This window comes from Manis javanica, chromosome 5 (genome assembly GCF_040802235.1).
Source record: "Manis javanica isolate MJ-LG chromosome 5, MJ_LKY, whole genome shotgun sequence".
NCBI lineage: Eukaryota > Metazoa > Chordata > Mammalia > Pholidota > Manidae > Manis > Manis javanica.
Genome location: NC_133160.1, coordinates 102132472 through 102148567, shown reverse-complemented (window position 1 = coordinate 102148567; position 16096 = coordinate 102132472). Strand labels below are relative to the sequence as shown.

At 39.4% G+C, this 16096-nt stretch overlaps 1 protein-coding gene across 4 annotated transcripts in view; it reads right to left on the bottom strand.

The window, feature by feature from the left end:
- The window catches only part of SPARCL1 (SPARC like 1), a 46909-nt gene extending 31066 nt beyond the window's left edge, over positions 1 to 15843 (bottom strand). The window contains exon 1 of one of the 4 annotated variants that reach the window (XM_017654501.3): positions 15324 to 15843. The gene's annotated coding sequence lies outside the window, so the exon portion shown is untranslated. Of the gene's footprint in view, positions 1 to 1608; positions 1740 to 15323 lie in introns of those variants that run through there. The other 3 variants (XM_017654499.3, XM_017654500.3, XM_037021136.2) reach the window with 3 other exon arrangements.
- Positions 15844 to 16096: the final 253 nt, after the last annotated feature.

Here is a 16096-nt window from a genome sequence, read left to right as displayed (position 1 = left end):
ACTTTAGGTGAACTTGATAATAAGGGTGAATGTAATAACCATATTGTTTTTCTTGTGAAACCTTCATAAGAGTGTATATCAATGATACCTTAATAACAAAAGAAAAAAAGCTTTAGGTGAAAAATGCAGAAATTGGACACACTTTTGAATATACACATTATTTCTGAAGACTTAAATAGTCAGTGTTGATAGGAAATAAGATAACTGTTATTTTGCCCACACATATGGGTTTATGCAAAGGCAGCAGTATAGGCATGTGAAAGAACACTGCATAGAGCTGGAAGACCTAAGTTCCCGATCTGCACTGCCTTCTGCCCAGCCAGGACACTTTGGGCAAGTCACTGGCTTCTTCCTCTACAAAACAGGAAAAATAATAGTTTCTTTCCTATTTATCTTCTATGGTTGTTTTGAGACTCAAATGTGATCAAACGGTCATTTGGTAATTTCACCAACTGTAAATGTGAAGAGAAAGATATAATTTCTTTGAAACACTCATAAGGCAAATAAAACAACAAAAAAAACCCCGGCTTACTACCCCAATAATTAATATTCACAGAGATTTTAATTCACCCTTTTACTTAAGAGTTCTTAAGACTTTTCTTTCTTTCCTCTACCATTGTTTCTCTTTTTTAATTTTAATTTTGGTATCATTAATATACAATTACATGAGCAACATTGGGGTTACTAGATTCCCCCCATCATCAAGTACCCACGATTGTTTCTTCGGACTCGTCTGGAAAGGTTAAAGATGATAGATGAAAGGGAACTTTGAAGCAAGTCTCTGCCTCTGATAGGAACAGAATGTCTCAGTAGATTCTCAACAGAACCTCATCTGGAATTTTAAAGTTGATGGCTAGACTGCATTTTATAGGTTTAACCTTTCTGAGGAAACCCAGGATTTGGAATTTCAAATCTATCATCAACACAGATACGCAGATGAAACATTTGGCATGACAGAAACAGGTCTCCCCATTAAGAACCAAACATCCACAAAGGTCAACTCTGTTCTGACTCACGTGGGTAGCTGTCTTGAGATAATGTCTAACATTTTTAATGTAATATGTATAAACATTGTGGATAGAGAAGATGGCTGTAAGTTCTTTGCTGCTCTTCCCATTGACAGGCAAAGTCAAGATCTCTTTCCCTTCTATCTGGCCTTAGTGACTTATTTGACCAAATAATTGAGGTAGAAGTGATATTCTGGGACTTTGGTGGGTAGTTAGTTCATAAGAAGCCTTGGAGTTTTGACTTGCATCTCCTGGAAAATAAGTTTGGAAGCCCTGAGCGCCTTTGTAAGAGATTGTCATGTCAGTGAAGACACTGTTCAACAGTCCCTGCCAATCCCATCTTTCCATCTGTCCTTGCAAAGGCACAGGACATGTGAGTGGAGCCATCATGGACCCTTCAGAGCAGCTCAGCACCTCTGAATGACCTGCTCAAACTCCTTACTCATAAACTCTTGAGACATCATAAAATAGCTGTTGTTTGGCCCCTAAGTTTGTAAGCAGCAACAGATAATTGGAACAATGTAATAGCTTATATTGAGATTTTACTCTATGCCAGGTATATGCTAATAAGTTCACCTATGCACCACCCATGTCACCTCACCTCCACTTCATAGCGTTTCCATCCAGTGAGAGCTTCTGGAACATCTCTCTGCGCTCCTGTGCCCAGCAAAGGATGTGAGAATTTCAAAAGGAAGGCTTTTCAGGGACATTTTCAAAGATCTCTTTCTAGCTCAGGTGAAATTGGTACATTCTTCCTCTTCTATAACATGTAATTGAGAAATTGCTTTAATTACATTTAGAGGACCCCCACAGGCTTAGGCAAGACTGGTAGAACCACTTTTCTGCACCTCTTCATTATTCTGTTCAGAGTTCCTAGCCTCCTGTGTCACTCACCTCACACTAACCTCACTGGGTCTCATTTCACGACTCCATTCGGGGTGGGCCCATGCAGGCAGTGTTCTGTTCTTTTCCTCGGGTGTTTGCCAGCCCTTCAGAAAGTCTCCACCACTCCCTACCCTGTGGTATAGTGGGAGAAACTATTGTGGCCATGAATTTTTCTTTGCTCAAATCATTTTATGATACATCCTTTTACTTCCCCTTCTTCTGTGATTGCAGGGTTTTCTCATTATTTTACATTTATTTATTCCCCTCCCCACCTTTTTGCATATTCTTTGGGGTACAGACATTTGAGTTCAGCCACACGTGGATGTGCCACAAACCTAAGATTAAGCTTTAGGGCTCCTCACTTGTACAAGTTCCTTAACAAAGCCCTGTACCTGATTTTGATTTTTGTATTTTTATAAGAGAAGGCCTCACATATTGTGTAAACTTCTGGCTCCTAGATTCTGAAGCCATTCAAGTATGGCTCACCTACAGGCCTGTGACATTTGTCGTGTCTCAATGACAGGAACTTAATAACTGAATGATTTGCATCATGTAGTTAATCACATGACAATTCACCTTTTGGAAGCTAGCTCCTAACGTGATCAGGTAGATTAATCCTATTTTTTCTGCCATTGGCTCTTCTCTCTCCTCCTAATTAAGTTTATTCTCTATTTCCCTGGAATTTCTTCCCCTTGAATGCCAGGTTCTTAGCTTTCTCCTTTGAGTGCCCTTATTTGAATTCCCTTATTAGTTAAATTCTACCAGCATAATACGAAGCCTCTTTGGATTCAGTGGTATTGTCTCTCTTCTTCTGTTTCTAGAATAACTTGGTTGTCAAGTTATGCTAGTTGGGAGAGGAATTTCAAGTGCTTTCATCTCTGTGAATGTATGAAGAACTATTCACTGAGGTAGTTCTCTTCCAGGATTAAGAAAAACAGCAATGCATACCTAAGAACAGTTCCAAGTAGCCTGATTCTCATGGTGTGGGGACCACTGGGGAACAATGATGGGCTTTGATGAGCAGTTCTTGTGTGAACCACTAATGAAAGCACTCAGTCCAAGCAGAAGTCCCTCCAGCACTCAGTGTGTGGGAGAAGCTTCTCATGTGCTTTGGTGGGCGCCAGCACACTGTAGAGGGGAAATAATTGCTTGCCCCAGTGGTGCAATGTTTCCCATTACCTGTCTTCTCTGAAAAAAGATACAATAAACCTTATGGCTGAGGTTTGAGGAGTTTTTGATAACAGGAGGAGAAACCTAAGCATATGCTTCCAGAGGAAAAGCTCTGGAAGATTTATTCAAGAAGCAGAGGACACAGCTGGTCTACAGCTGTTAATCCTACTTCTCCCATACTGGGACGGGATTTTTGTCCCCCGAATATCTAGGTGTTTTCCATTTGCTCCTCCAGCCCCTCTCCACAGGCACTCTGCAGCATCCTCCACCCCGAGCTGTCCCAGGGCCTGTGTGAACTGCAGCAGGTTCCTTGCCCAGTGGTTCTTTTAGGTTTAGCCAATGGAGTGCACAGATGGGGAAATCTGAGGGAAGGAGGAGAGTAAAATCAGGGCATTTATTTTCTCAGCTCCTTCTCTGTGACTGGGTCCCTCTCCTGACGGTCACAGCCCCCATCAGTGACCCTCTCCACACAGGATTTTCTGTCTGGGTTCAGAAAATTCTCCCTTGCCTGGCACAGACAAGTTTAGCTCTTACTACCTTGTTCCTACAACCCCTTATAGCTTCTCTATACCCTGGCCACACCTTGGTAGACAATCCCTTAATTATACTCCCTCAAATCCCCAGATTCAATGCTTCTGCCTGGATCTATAGTTCCCTTGCTGGGATCTTGACCAATACAACCTTTGATTCAAAATTTAGGATTCATGGGTTGGAATATTTCCAGATCATCTGCAAACAAAGCTGCCTCCTGCTCCCAGTGCTGTCCTGTTGGAAGTCTGCCCAGTGGTTGCTGTGAAGACCCACTTGGGACTTTGGAGTTGGTATGAAGATTACGTTGAGATGAAGACATTAGAAGTTGAACAGATGCAGAAAGAACCCTTCTTGGAACGTCCCTTAGCTGACTGAACGCAGAAACTTCTGAGAAATGAAACCTGCCATAAATCCCCTCTTCAGGGCAGCTCCTACGCCAGGAGAGACACCAAAAGGTAAACGTGCTGTAAATCGCTCTCCAGGAAAGAGTTATGACTCTGCAGAAGACAGAAAGACCATGTACAGCTATATAGACAAACATTATCACACACTCTTTCATCTCCAGGTCATTTTAAAACCCATCCATCTTTCCTAAAGACATCTTTTTGTTGTTCTCACAGAAGCCATCTCTGCCCGCTGTCCTCCTCTATTCCCCTCCTCGGTTAGGTGTACGAGCCTTTAACCAGTTAAGGAGCCAGCTACCTTTGTGGATTCCCAAGTGTGTATGAATAAAGCTTTTTCTCCCATTAACCTATCTTTGGTCAGTTTAATTTGCTGGTCCCAATTACTGAAAATAAGAGGGGAAGAGGAAAAAGTTGTTCTTTCCCTACATTGCCCTAGTGGGTGCATATTTTTCTTTTTAAATGGAGCATAACAGTTCTCATCTTTGGAGAGAATCAAAAACTACAAGACATTCAAATGTGATTAACACTCAAAAGATGATTTTGCTAATATAGTCATAAGATTTGAAGGTGTCGTGGAATGGAAGAGTTTTTAAAAGAAATACAGGCAATAGTTTTGAGAGCATTTCGTGTTGTAACATGGAAATTTTCACTTTACAGTAAGTACTCTCGCATTTCTATGTTCCTGCCATCTCTAGAATGTTATAACAAGGTTCAATCTGGAATCTTGGGAAGTAAATTAGTCCCTCTGCTCTTTTCCCTTCCCTTTAGGCCTTTACTCTACCAAGGGAAACCCAACTCATTAGGTCGGTCTGACTGAACATTTTAAACACTGTTCTAAAAATACTGTTTTTGGGTGGTTAGTCCCAGAAGATGTAAAAATTTGCCTCATAGGAGTGGTCTAACTAGCTAAATTGAAACAAAGTTGTGTTTTGAGTGAATAATACTTTCCAAAGGAATCTGGTACTAATTTTCTTGGACAGTGATAATTTCGGTTTCATGGCACTAAAATGTACACACCTTATTCAATAACTAGGATATGGATGTCTAGATATATTGGCCCTATTACCAAGATGCTGAGGACTGTGAAATAGTCAGCCACCTCCAGCCATGCCTATTACTGTGGCCACCATCTATGCAAAAAGGATTTGAGCAAAATAAAGTAACAAAGAACTAAATGTAGAGTAAACATGTGCTGTATTTTTGTGTGTCACCTTTTCATCAAAAAAGAAGTCAGTTATATCCAGAGCTCAGGCTATAGTAACTTTCTGCATTCCTGTCCAGAATATTTTTCCAACTAAAGAAAAGATTTTCTTTTAAAATCAATCACTTTCAAATGTTTTCAGATCACAAGAGGGCATGAATCAAGTATTTTTGTCTGTTAGCTAATGCTGGTCCTCCCGCTTCAACTCCCCCCATGCCTATCTAGGAGGCTACTAAATGCAGGATCACTGCATGTATCAAGGTTTAAACCAAAAGTTTTCTCAGTTTAACAAAAGCTTCTAGTATCTTCCTCTATCTGTGTTCTAGGGGCAAATTCCAAAAAGTTTCCTAGAAAGAGCTTAATCTGCACTCCACTGTGAGGCCCCCAGAGCCTATGCTATGTGCTGGAATTAGGGACCAGGGAAGAAAAACAGGGGAAGAAGACATTTGGGGCTCAGTATTTGTGTTTGTGTCTTCTGAATATCAACAGAATGCTGTGCCGATTCAGAGTTAGCTCTAAAGGGTTTGGTGCCCAATAAAGTTTGAGAGAATACACTGAACTAATGGTTTAAGAGTTAAAAATATTCCCATGTGCTAAGAGAGCATGAAGATCTCAACAAGCATAGTGTCTTGAAACTAGTTATCATGATCTATAATCAAGGTGAATTCTTCTGACATTTGTGAGCCTCAGGCTACAGTCCCATGGGGTCCTAACATGTTATACAGATGATTCTCCAGTTGACTCAAGTACAGTAAAAATATTGTGCCTTTGGAGCTACTTGAGAGTCTCTCAATGGTGGATCTATATTATCTTTGCTTATTTACTTTTATTAATGTTATGAGCTCAGTACTTTCATTTGAACCTAGGATAAGTTTAATTTTCTTAAACCGTACTCCACTCATATTCAATTAAAATCCTGTTGGTTAACTGGATGCTCCTTCTAAAATTGTGCCCATTTTTGGGGGTAAGCTGAAAATCTGTATTTATTTTATTTATCCAGTAGACTACAGTGATTAAGTAGGAGTGATAGATATTTGATTAGAATGTGGTTAGTAATTTTATTGCTTAAGCAATTATAAACATATGCCAGATACATGTAAAATACATATTTCCATTAAGTAGCTATTTTGAAAACTGCCTCCATTTATCTCAATTAGGTTTTAGTAATTAGGGATGTGTGTGGAGAGTGGTTCAAAATTTGTTTTGCCCAATTAGTGGATTCTTGAGGAAACCCCCAGGAACTCCTAGTATCAGATATGAAAATGTTTTCCTTTCTTATGGGAATGGTTATTGCAGTAGATTATGACCATTGTTCCTAAGCAAGGCAAGCCAAGGTTCCTGCAGCCTTTCAGTATAGTTGCCTAAGAAAGAAGGCAGAGTACAGGCACATCTGCTCGAAACTTTGTTCAGCTTCCTTTTCTATCAAAAAGATTGGCTTTCACTCCACTGTGAGGCTGGTTGTAGTTGGATTTCACCATGAAAGGAGGTTGTAATTAGATTTCTCAGCAGGTCCACAAGCTCTGTCCCTGGAAAAACAAGGAAAAGGGCCTGGATGCCCTTTCCTCTAGCTGGAAATACAGCCCAACCCCACCGGCAGAAATGGGCCCAAAAGGCATGGGAGGAATGGGCCATGGGTGGCGCGTGTCAGCTGCCCTGATTGATGGAGCAGTATCAGCTCCGGCCTCCAAGCCCCAGCTTGTGATCCTTAAGGCTGAGAGTGGAAAGCAGGGCGTGTGGTCACTCAGTATTGCTTGCTGTTGCATTGGTAGGGAACATTTCTGAATGAAAAGCCCTGACCCTTAAGTGTCCCCAAATTTCTACCTCATAGAGACACGGTGCATGCCTGGGGTTTGGCACACCCTAAAACATCATTCTCTACCTAGATTTAGGAGTGAATTTACACAACAACCAGAATATATTTTGGGTACTCTGGTTCATTTCGAGGTCTTATTAGTAATTAGTTACATTTAAGTTTCTGTAATATTTTCTAGAAGTTTAAATTAGAATAAGATTAGGTCAGAAGAGATGTTTGTATTTCAGTTCTTTTCAGTTCCTATAGACTTTTTTAGGACACTAATTAATGCATTCATTTAGAATAGTAATTTAAATTTCAACTTAAAGAGGCAAATTTTATTTTTAAGGTTCTGCATGTTGCCCTGCCACTTTAACGTACTCTCTTGACCACCTGTCTCCACTGGATACTTCTTATCTCACTGTCCCTCTTCTCTCTCTTTCCTTTTCTCCTAAGCATTAATATGCTGTCTGCCTGCTGAACCAGGGCAAACACCACCATCCACACCTCCAAAGGGAGGAGCAGGCTTGGAGTCTCTTCTTTCCCATCTCATACTGGCTATGTCAGTGACTCCTTGGAAATTTTAGTTCTGGTACGTAAAGTTTAAAGTCTTTCTAACTGGAATGTTCCTCATGTTTCCTTGTATTCCCCAGGCAGCTGAGCCTCCTCCCTCCCCTGAGCTGTTGGCAGCCTCAGCTAAACTTACAAGTCTTGTTCCTTCCATGCTAGGCCAAGGAAACTGGCTTTGGCATTTTTGGTTTTCAAGGCACACAATGACTGTTTGATCTGTTCATCTTACTTTGTCTAAAGTCAAACACTGAGAAAGACATACCACATACCCTAGAAAAAGGAGAGGTTTGTATTAACTGTTTTCTCTCTGATTTTATTTTTCTTCTTACTACTGGTGTATCATTTCTTGGAGCTGTACATCCATACATCCAAATAAGGCCAGGTATCTTTTATTGGGTTGGTTTATATAAGAGCATGACTGTAGGCTGCTATTTTTAGTAATTATTATAACTTAGGAAAGATTTCCTTTTAGGGAAATGTAGTAAACAAAATTATTGTTGTAGGTTCTTCATAATCAGACTCAAACAGAGCATTTTCTTCTGCCTTGTCTATACATGATAGCCAAAATCCTTGTTATCAGAGAGCATATACCTTAGTCATATTTTGGCTAATGTATATGTGTTTGCTGATCAGAGTTAACACTGATGCTTTAGGGCTTTCAAAGTTTTAATGAGTCTCTTAGGAGAGCACTAAAGCTTGGTGTTAAAGTTAGCTGAAGGATTTAAAAAGATGCTCTTCTATTTTGAGTTCTCTGATGCATCACCATCTGACATCAAGGTGTCTCAGCCCTGTGAGTATATATGATATATTCAGACTTAGTGATACAGACTTTTCTCGGGTTCTGACCTTCAGCTGCCCATCATTCTTGCTAACTGGACCTATCACCATGTGGGTCTAAGCAAGGGATAGACATGGTTTACTTCTAGGGAACTTTGAGTCTAATCAGAATTCAATGGAGATATTAAAGATACACATTAAAGCAAATCAAGTAGAGACAAAAAAATTGAGTGCTCAGGAAAGAGGGCATGTATGGGGAGTTGCTAAGGATTTACATCTTCCACTGTTCTGTGCTTTGTGCTCAGAGGAGCTGGCTTTCTCTCTGTTCCTCAAGTAGGGTTTCTGCACAAGACATTCACACTCTCAGAATTCTCTTGCTAAACACCCACTTGTCCCAACCACCACCACCCAACACACACACACACACACACACACACACACACACACACACACACAGAATTAGCCTTTAGTAACTTCAGATCAAGGAAAGCCAGCACTGACCTTGAACAGAGGTCAGCCTCTTTACATATTTTCTTAGAACAAAGATGCCTTCTTAACACTTATTTCAGCATATAATTATATACAATACATATTGAAATTTAGTGTGGATTTTTTTCACTCCCTGAAATTATGCTATAAAAAAGAGATCTGAATTATATTCTCATGCTTCTGAAAGCCCTCACCTTAAAGGCCTTTGTTTCAGTTACTTAATTTTGAACAACAAAGTACCATTTCAAGAAAACAGCCTGAAATCTCAAGCAATGCTTATTTATTGTGAAGAAGGTCACCTGGACAATAAAAAAGGAGATAAAGATATCTAAACAAGATTCAGTAATAATTCTTGAGGCATGACTTCATTATTGCAAGGTTAGAATTACCCATTTTTAGAAAACCACACTTTACAGATTCAAGTGGTTTTAAATAAGCTTTTAAAGAGCACTAGGAAAATAAATATAGTAAGTAATAAATATGGAGACATCACCACCACAGAATGAAAATTTATGCTTGGGGAGCAAATTTACAACATCAGCTGATTTTTAAGAAGTGTGTTATAAACGACTTGCAGAGGATTGGTTATGCACTCCTCTGTATTAGATCATTAAAAAGTGGATCCAGTGAACACAGACACTGATGTTAAAGATGCATACAGAGAGTTTTAACAAAATGTTTCATGAAATAAGAGAATGCAAAACACCACTTTTATAAGTATAAAATGTTCAAAATTAATTGAGATTTTAAACTATGTTTGTGTAATAATAGGATACATATCCTAAGTATACATTACAATTTATTAGCCATTTGTGCATTTAGGTTGGTCAAAAACTTCAGCTGAGTATCTGTTCATTAGAAAAATAAAAAGGGCTTTGTATTCCAGGTCACCTTAGGTTTGAGCATATGCACTTTTCTACTAATGTGATGATCTGATTACGACCATTTCCCTAACTACACAGTAAGCTCTACAAGAGCTTAGCTCCTTTCTGTATTTGCTCCTGCAGCATCTCTGGCATTTCGCGTGGAATAGAATGCTGAATATGTTAATTGTTTGAGACATAAGATAAATTATTTACATAACTGTATGACATAAGAAACACTGGAAAACTAAAACAGAAATTTTTATAAAAAGCATTGTAATGAAAGATGTTTTAATGTCTTTTGTTCTAGGGCTAATCAAGATGAGAAAAGTCTTCTTTACTCTTTATAAATGTAAAAACCCTTAATAATTTTTTCTCTTTAAAAATTCATTTTCACATTTATACAATGACAATTCTGAGGGCTATATACATTAATTTATTCACAAGAAAATTCCAAGTTCAAAAAAGCCATTTCTATCAGGTGTAGACCTAACCATGAAAAGTATCAAAAGAATGAAGGCAGGGCAGGGACGTGGCACAAGCATCATGAATAATTTTTCCTGCCTATGATAAAAATGCTCAGTTATAAACAGTATAGTAAGAACAGGAGCAACCCCATCTTAACGCTAAGATTCCATTTTAAAAACCAGGTGTTAGGAAGTAAGATTCCTAACATATTTTATGGTGATTAGCCAATAACTGACTCTATCTTAAGGCCGGACAAGCAGTCCTAAATTGTATGCTCACACTGCTTGGAGCATCACTATCTTGGAGTAATCACTATCTTGGAGAAGAACAGGATCAAGAAATTCCTTGTGTTAAGTTTATCTTGCCAAATATCTAGAGGACAGACTATGGATGGTGACATAATGTCTCTCACCAGAGATACACATCATGAGACCACATACCAAACCCACGCACCCCCCACACCCTCTGTCCCATTTCTGAAAGACTTAAAAGAGAGAATCCTAAGCCTTTAAATACACCTCCTCTCTGAAGTTGCGACACTTCCCTTTCTTTGAGTGTGTACTTTGCCTTAAATAAAGACTTCTCACTGCTCAACTTACTGCATTTTGTCTCTGTGCTTTTCAAAGTGGTAAGCATCTTTGTTACTTCACTATTTCATTCAATTTTCTAGACTTAAGCACAAGTCCTCACTCACTCTGTCCTACTTAAGACAAACAGGGAAGGGCTACTAAGATCCCTGATTTGGGCTTGCAAGTTCCTGTCACCTGGGTGATCTGGACAGGACTGCAGCTGTACAATCATGCTCTTTAGTAGCCTGCCCAAAATCTTTCTTTGCTTTGGGAAGTTGTCAGAGCATAATCTCACTCCATCCAATGCTCTGCAACTCCCCTAAATCCTGGAGTGGCAGGGGCTTCATTCCCACGCTGTGCAGATTCAAATGAACACTGGACACCAGGTGACCCTGGCTTCAGGAGTTGGCAAGGGATCTGCCCAACGCTGAGTATGAGTTCAATTAACTTCCGTTTGCTCCCTAGGCTCCTCCTTGCTTTCTACAGCCTGCTTGGCTGCTGCCATTTGCTACTACTCTAACTTTAATGAATTCCTTCCTTCCTTACCTATACTCACCAACCTGTTCGGGAATTCTTTCTCATTCAGAGTCAAGAACCCTCCCCCGTCTAGGTTGAGGTGTCACCTAGTACGCAGGGAGAGGCCTCCCCAGCGGCAACTCACCAACAAAGGAACTATTTTTTATTGAGAATTTATATCCGTTATTTCAATCCTACAAGAATCTTATGAATTAGTTGTTATATCTGCATTTGACAAGTAGGAGAAGCTGAGGCTGGGTGAACTTAGCAGCAAACTTTTAACATTGGTCAGATACTATTATAAAATCCTTATGTACATTATCTCATTCAATTCCCACAGCATGTTATGACCATTATTATCTCTATTTTACAGATGAGAAGATGGAGGCAAAGAGAGTATAAGATAAACTAGAGAGGGCCAGGATTTGGGTCCTGGCAGCCTGCCCCAGAATCCCCCTGTGTAACCACTACAGTACAGCACACTGTGAATGTGGGAGGAGGTAGTGGGAACTTGGAAAATGGATTTACTGCAGGGTGCACATATGTGCTTATGAAGTGAGATCATTTCTGTTTCTCTTCTTCTGCCTTCCCAGTTTTTCCTCTGCACTCCACAGGTCACTGTTTTAGTAGCTTTCTTGTTAATTTTGTTAATCCCTATTAATTGAATCTTTGAAGGAAACATTTAGCTATTGCAATTGATGTACTTAAGTTGGTTGCATAATAGGAAGGAAACATGCCAGGACTGGATACTTCATTTCCAAAGAAGGATTTTAAGACTAAGAGTTATTTCACAGAGTGGGCCATGAAACTCGAGTCTCCCTATACCCTTTCATTGCTATGACGACAGGCTGCTCCTGCTACTTGTGGCCAGAAAAGCCGCTGGCATTTCAGTGGTAGGAGCATAGTGGAGAGGTTTACAAAAACCAAAGTTCAAAATCAAATCCTTTGTTTCAATTTCAGTTAGTGAGGAAAAAATACACCCTATAGCAAGTCAAAACCCCCATTCTGGCCTTTAGAAAACATAAGAAAGGAGAAACCTTGGGGGCCTTCTCTGTCCAAGCAGGCCAGTGAAATAATGGACTGCAGAGCAGTGCTTTGTCTCACTTTTCTTAATGGCAGTCTGAAACAGAAAACTTGCTTTGTTTTTATCTGCCTTGGCTATTAAGAAGCAATTAATTAATGAGCAGTAAAGACTCAAAGTAATAAATACTTCATGTTGAGGCCCACCAGAGGAATATAGTACTGTCAGATTTATTTTTCCACTTCTTTGGTAAGAAGAGACTATTCAACGAACATGTCCTTTTTTATTTCCAATTTTACTACCAGAAAAATTCTTCCATGTATAAAACGGAACACTTTCTCATTGTGTGTCTAGTACTCTGCTGGTTGCAATGGTTGGCACTTAAAACACATTTCACTTAATTTCTACAACACCACCATTTGTGGGCATTATTATCACTATTTATTTAATAGATGGGTAAACTGAGTCCTGGAGTGTGAAATGACTTCTCAAATGCACACAGCCTTTAAGAAGAAAAGTAAGGATTCAAACCCAGGTGTGTTAGACTGAAACATACGCTCTATCCATTCTGTCATGCTGACTCTGAGACATAGACCTGGCATTGACATTTTATGATACAGCAAAGTGTGTGAGTACCCATTGCACCCAGCAGTGTACTAGACACACAATGAGAAAGTGTTCAGTTTTATACATAGAATAATTTTTCTGGTAGTAAAATTGGAAATCAAAAAGGACATATTCATTGAATAGTCTCTTCTTACCAAAGAAGTGGAAAAATAAATCTGACAGTACTATATTCCTCTGGTGCCTCAACATGAATATTTACTTTGAGTCTTTACTGCTCATTAATTAATTGCTTCTTAATGGGAAGAAAGCCTGAGGGAAAAGGTAGAGTATAAATTCCCTTTCTACACTCTTCCAGTTGTGACATACAGGTAGGCAACTGCTTTAATATTAGCTATGAACAAGTAATTGGTTTGTATGCAGCCAGTGTAGCAGTTTTCTTCACTTAGTTATCACAACAAATCTCTGAGGTAGCAGCTAGTTTTATGACCCCCATTTTCCCAAATGAGGGGACTGAAGCTCAAAGAGTCATTTGCCCATAGTCAGAGTCTGGTAAAACCCATAAGTAAACTAGGTCTATATGTTTCCAGAGCCCACGATCTCATTCATTATATGACACTGTTTCCCTACAATAATTCAAGACCACACACTCTATTCCTCAGAGTTCAGTCTGTCTTTGTCCATGACAAAACCATGCTAGCTCCAGCACAGGTTCAGCCTTTGGCAGAAGACGCCCTTGGACCCTGCATGAACTAGACCCTGGTGGAGTTTGGGCACTTCTTAGACAGACAGCCTACTGGGGAAATTATCTTGGATTTATGGGTCCCTTTCTCCTTCACTGAAGGTTGTTCTAGCATGATGTATGAGGGAAAATGGCACCCAAAGCGTTTTAACAACAGTTGTATACATTCTTCTTGGAAAAATATTTCCAACATGTTCTGGACCTTGTGTTAAACTTAAGTAAAATAGCAATGTTCGTGTACTTTAACAAATCAATGGAATAAAAATAACATGCAGTCAAGAGGAAACTGAATGAGTGACATTTTGGAGATGTCCAGATACATCATGATTCATTTCTGTCAACACTATTATTTTTACTTAGTTGGTAAGTCAAACTGCTCATGAGGGATCACTGGCGATTAAATCCCAAAGCACTTTAAAAGGAAACCCCAGTACTCTAACTGCTAAATGGCTGTATAAAAATGCTCTCAAGGAAAAAAAGGCAGAATTCATTAATAAAATATACAGTATTCTTCTCCAAAATGTGGGAAGCAGCATTAGTTGACTGGATGATGAGCAGATGAAATAGATTGCTCTCCTTTGATGGAACTTGTTGAATGAACAGAAATATAAATTTAAAGCTTTCCTAAGAGGGGTGTCCTTTTTTAAAAAATCGTCAGAGTTAACAATAGTCATAACCAGCAAAGTTCAGCTGAATAAGCTGTGTACTGAAAAAAGCTGGAATCCATGTGAAAGGGGAGAATTTAAAAAAAGATATCTACTGAGTTGGATTGAGTGAACATTTCAACTCAGTGTACGTAGGCCCTGGACCAGAGGAGAGCTCAGATACAGAGCCAAGGTGACTTATTTAACCTCTTTGCAGATCAAAGGCAGTGCAAGTGAGATCCCCTTTCTGCAGCACCTCTTGGTTATCATATCAACAGTATCGATCTGTAGTTGAAAGCAAGGTTTTCTCTTGCAGGGTGACCTCCAATTTCTAGGAGGAATGAGTGAGCATGACCTGCATTATTGTCTTGTTTTAGAAGATAAAGACAGAAAGGAAAGTACCTTACAATATAGGCGTTATCATAATCTCTTAAGTTATTTGATTCTCCCTCTCCTTTTTCCCTTTCTAAATAAGACATCATTAGGAATTAGAGAAATTTTATGTGTTTTTTGCGCATCTTGAAAAATTATAGCAGATAAGAGACAGTTGGTCACAAAACCATGAAAGGGAATCAAGAAAGGAATAATTGTCACAGTAACTGAAAATAAAGAAGAATATAGTATTAAAGGGATTTTTCTTAAGTTTTGGAATATCAAAATGTTCCAATTCTATACTGTTGTTACATACAGACTGGGACAATGATGGTGACTGAATAACTTCAGGTAATTTAAACATGGAAAACACAGATTACTTTGATCTGAAAGTTTTTTATAAACTACTTGTCTTATGATTTAATATATTTAGTAAATTATTTCTATAACACATTTCAGTAATCAGACTACACCAAGATCTGATGCCAATCTAACAGTTCTACATTTGGGTTCTTGGACTATACTGAAGCTATCATTTATCAGTACTTACTATTTAATCTTGGAGAAGAAAAGGAAACATGAATACAAGTGTTAAAATTTCCTATGAAGTAGCTTTCCTGTAAATCATGCAAAAGTTTTTTGTGAATAAATGGCTTTGTATTACTCAAAAATATTAAACACATGCAAATCACTTTAACAAATACCATTAGATAATACAGTAAAATTATTAAAATTCACCTTCAGGTAGGTGGCTGGACCCGGTGCCTTGACAGAAAATTGAAGTTGAGTTTCCTCTTTGCACACAGTCAGGAAATAGAAGTTTGATAAATACCCAATGTCTTTGGATCTCTTCCCTCGTTAGCTTTGCTTCTCTGCCCAGAAACACATTCAAATCTGTCGGAGCTGAAATACTGCAGCTCTATCAAGTAGTCAGGTCTGAGGTGACAGCCGAAGCTGGAGGCTGGCGCTGGCGCCTGTTTCAGACCGTCATCGTTTTTGCTGCAGATGTCTGCAGTCCCCTCAGGCTGGCCGCTCACTCCGAGGGGCGATGAGCTTTGCAGGCAGCGCCAGCCAGCAGCGACCCAGCTCACTGCTCCCGAGAGGAGGGGGTTAACAGTCGTCCTTTCAGGCTCTTGCTCTCAGAAGCTCGTAACTTGGCCAGAATATCAGCACTTGGCTCTTCATGCATCTTTTTTTCAAACAACTCTAAAAGCGGGATCCCTTTTGGGGGGATTTTTATTTTAAGACTGAAAAGAAATTCCATGCTGTTGTTTCTTCCTAAAGGAAATGCGGGAGGGGGGTGGGGGCGGGGGCGGGGAAGGAAAGAGAATTGTAGCACATGCATTTTTACATTGCCTAATTGGGAATTTTTCTCACCAACAGTCTGCATTTTAGCAATAGCGCGGTGCTTCAGATACTTCAACATTTCTTTAAATGACCTTCAGAAATTTATGTATACGAAGCATGGCTCATTCATGTTATAGATCACTTATATACCGATTTGGAAATGC